The sequence below is a fragment of the Ctenopharyngodon idella genome, chromosome 15 (genome assembly GCF_019924925.1).
Source record: "Ctenopharyngodon idella isolate HZGC_01 chromosome 15, HZGC01, whole genome shotgun sequence".
Taxonomy (NCBI): domain Eukaryota; kingdom Metazoa; phylum Chordata; class Actinopteri; order Cypriniformes; family Xenocyprididae; genus Ctenopharyngodon; species Ctenopharyngodon idella.
In genome coordinates, this window is record NC_067234.1 from 9,050,183 (window position 1) to 9,054,335 (window position 4,153).

Genomic DNA, 4,153 nt, shown 5'->3' on the forward strand with positions numbered 1-4,153 from the left:
GCACTGGGAATGATCATAAAGAGAAATGGCTTCTCCTACCACTGCAATGCATGTGAAATGCAGATGACCCCATCCCCTCAGCTACTGGCCTTTCAGGCATCTCAGCCTAGATGAAATGTCACTATAAGCTCAACTTTGTGAATATACAGTACAACTCCTTGTAAACCCCACCAACACATTAGTGGACCATAACATCACTGTTCAACAAGGTTGTACAACACTAAAGCTATACAGGACGGCAAGGTTCTGGGTAGTGTTTTTTTATGAACTGCTAAGCTTTACTACCCACATTTAAACATCATACAGGTTTGCGATTTACAACATTATGAATATCAAAATGTCAGAATACACTGTCTGGTTGTTCTTTCAAAATGAGGCACAAAGGCTACATTCACACTGCCAGATTTTGGGATTGGCCACTGCATTTACTCACAGGTTTGAGTCTCGAAATGTCCTGTTCAAACAGCAACTTACAGTAGCTTCTCGAATATTCTCTGTATGATGTGCAATGGGAGTCAAGCTCATATTCTGTTACCAGTAAGCACAAGTGACAGTGACCAAAGTAATATCAACGATGGTGTTGCCATAAAACTGAAAAGTCTTATCACTTGACACAACAAGAGTCAAAACGAGTTCATCCTTCAAATCGTCATTAACCAACAGCATATTTTATATCTGGGTGGAGAGTGGAGCATTTGAGTCTCGTGTAGAACACAAAACTGACAGGAGCAGCTCCGGTGGAGAACAGTGACTGGATCTAAAACCTTCAGATGACACACAGCTCATATGTCTGTCGCTGTAAGTTACCGAAAGCAAAACCACACATGAAAACCCGGCAGTATGTGAGATGAAACTGTGCCACTCATTCACTCTGACACACGCAGAACAAACAGACTTTTTTCTTTTTTATACTCACAGACACTAGTCTATGTCACGATTTGAATTAATTGTACAGCCCTACTTTTCATTTATTAATCTGAAGTTTCATGACATTCTGCGTTATATAGTAAATTACATTTTATAACTGGATTCTGTGATTCCATCCACGTTTTCCGCATTGTCAAAACAAAGTCATTCCAAAGTTCTGAGGTCATATGTTCTCCAGTTCCCAGGGTTCTGTGTCCCCCAGTTTTATATGGCAAATAACAAATGACAAAGGGTCCCATATGACAAAATGTTCCCATGGTTAAGGATAGGGTAACATAGAAAGGTAGCAGTGGCATGGCCCGAGCCAGCCTCTAGATGGCAATTATATACTATGATTGGTCATTTTCCAAATCAGAGTGTGAAATATTATCAATTAGTGAAACCCACCTTTATTCATATAAATATTAATAAGAAGACCAATTTTTTTTTCAGAATAACAAGTTGTTGTTTTTTTACAGTTCACATGTGCGTCTAACTAAAAGGCATGATTTTGGATTCCATGTGAAAATGAACACTTCAGTTAATGTAATTAATTAACAAGGAGAATTTGGAGTGGAAATACATCTATTAAGCATTTCAAAGTAACATTAATTGTGTATTTATGAACTTATTAAACACATTATTACACACAACTCACTCCGATAAGTGCTGTTAATGGAACAGAACTCTTAAAGTGCATCCCATTTGTATGGATAGTCAAGTCAAGTCACCTTTATTTATATAGCACTTTTTACAAAGCAGATTGTGTCAAAGCAGCTTTACAGTGATATAGGGAACATAATTTTTGCTGCATCAGCTCTAGGAGAAAATGGTGTTATTGTCCAGCTTAAGTAAGTTCAGTGTTGATTCATTCCATTGTAAAAATCATTAATTATTAATTTAGTTCATTTATCTATACATCAGTTCTGGAGGAAACAGTGATGTCATCGTCCAGCTCAGTTCAGTTCGCATCCAATGGTGTCAATGCAGGAAGATCAAAAACATTGTTGAATATCAAGTGTGATAGCGCTCTAATAGGACAAAAGATATTAATTCTGCCATTACAAAACTGTATAACTTTCTCTGTAGGACACAAAAGTATACTCTTTTAAGTGTGAATAAATTATGACATTTATTTATTTTCATTTTTTGGGAGAACTCTCTTTTTAAAGGACTAAGCCTTTGCAAAAAAAAAAAAAAAAACCTTTTTTCTACTTTACCACTACCTCATAGCAAAATTTTAAAAAATGAATAAGTACATAACTACATTTTCAATTTCAACTATACATGCAACCTATCGAAACCTATCGACAAATGTGATACCAGCAAGATGTCCTTATTAGAGGAAAGTCAGATTATGTGACATGCCACCTTTGAATGAGCCTGTTCCTCACATAGGCCACCTCATTAAAAAAGTCTGGATAGGCCACTGGTTAACTAGCATTCAAAACACATTATGCTCAACCAGCGCACAAGCTTTCAAATCACAACAGAACAACACACCAGCAATTAAACTCAAAACAAGTTGGTCAACCAGCAAACCAGAGTTTGATCTTTGGGAGCACCACATCAGCGGACCATCATCCTATACTAGGACCAGTGTGCAGATCTTATTCTGATAACCAGCAATGCTAATTTGAAATTTTAGCTTAGAAAGCACACATGCTATATCACATTTAAGTACAATCTTATGGAATTAGGAGTGAGGGGCAGCCAATCTTTGTTCGCTTCTTTACAAGTACAATGACTGAAAATGAGTGAAAATATTTTGAAAGGTGAAATGGTGTTATTTTCAATTATAGCTCTGCTTTTAAACTAATGATGGCAACTCCTTCTTTCATTCATTACTATTGCTCAGTGAATGTACATTAAAAAACGTTTAGGACACAAACAAATTTGCCCTGTTTTGGGGGGGATGGGGAGCTTGAAGGCCATCAGTACAGTGTATTAATAGTCTTTCACTCCTGCGCTGCTGCTTGAATGAATTCCTGCATTCTCTAGGGGCATTCTTGAGTGGGAAGCTAGTATGCAGCTACTGCAGTCCACCTCCATCTGCAGCCAGTGCGAGCTGAGAATGAGAAGGTCCTCACACATAGGCCTAACTCTTTGATGCACTCTTTCATTTTACAGTTCATCTGATGAAGGAAAAAACAATTAAAATTTCTCACAGATGACCTGTTACAAATCTAACTTTTTAATACTTTGTTTCTTAAATAGGGCATTCATTAACTATCGTTTTTGGCAATTTAGACCCTTAAAGGGTTAGTTCACCCAAAAAATGAAAATTCTATCATCAATTACTCATCCTCATGTCATTCCACACCCGTAAGACCTTCGTTCATCTTTGGAACACAAATTAAGATATTTTTGATAAAGTCCGATGGCTCAGTGAGGCCTCCATTGACAGCAAGATAATTAACTCTTTCAAATGCCCAGAAAGTTTCTAAAGATGTATTTAAAACAGTTCATGTGACTACAGTGGTTCAGCCTTAATGTTATGAAGCAACAAGAATACTTTTTGTGTGCCAAAAAACAAAATAACGACTTTATTCAACAGTATCTAGTGATGGGTGATTTCAAAACACTGCTTCATGAAGCTTCGAAGCTTTACGAATCTTTTGTTTCGAATCAGTGGCTCGGAGCGTGTATAAAACTACCAAAGTTTATTTATTGTGCACAAAGATCGAAGTGCACAATAAATAAAGTTATTATCTCCTAAAAGAAATAATACATTCTGAACTGCTGAAACGAGTCATCAGTAATTCTAGTCTCAATTCCTGTAACAAACCTTTGTAAAAATGTATCAAATTTGCATAATGTCAGCCTATGGTCTTCATTGGCTGCTTGCGAACAACATCTTCTTTGACCTTCAAACACTGGAGGTGTAGCTGATATTGGAAGAGTTTGGTTCGTGCTGTTGACCGGCCTGTTTTTTTTAGCTATAAGTCAGTTTATCTAGCTAGCTTAACTAGTTTAACTAAATTGCTTAGCAATATAAATTTCAGACAAAGCAGCTGTGCCCAGGTGTAATTAAACAAAGCATAATTAAACTTTAATGAAAAATAAAAATAAATCATAAACTACTTTAAAATAAACTAATTTTGTTTTTATTCAATTATATATATATATATATATTTTTTTTTTTTTTTTTTTTTTTTTTTTTTTTTTTTATTCATAATTATAATTACGTAAGCATGCATGTCATTGTCATGTATGGATGCTATATGGAGCGGACAAAGACGAAGAA

General features: G+C 35.8%; 1 protein-coding gene across 2 annotated transcripts in view; it reads right to left on the reverse strand.

The window, feature by feature from the left end:
* Nucleotides 1-4,153, reverse strand: part of dock10 (dedicator of cytokinesis 10) — a 125,114-nt gene that overhangs the window by 94,198 nt on the left and 26,763 nt on the right. The gene's annotated exons all lie outside the window — the stretch shown is intronic.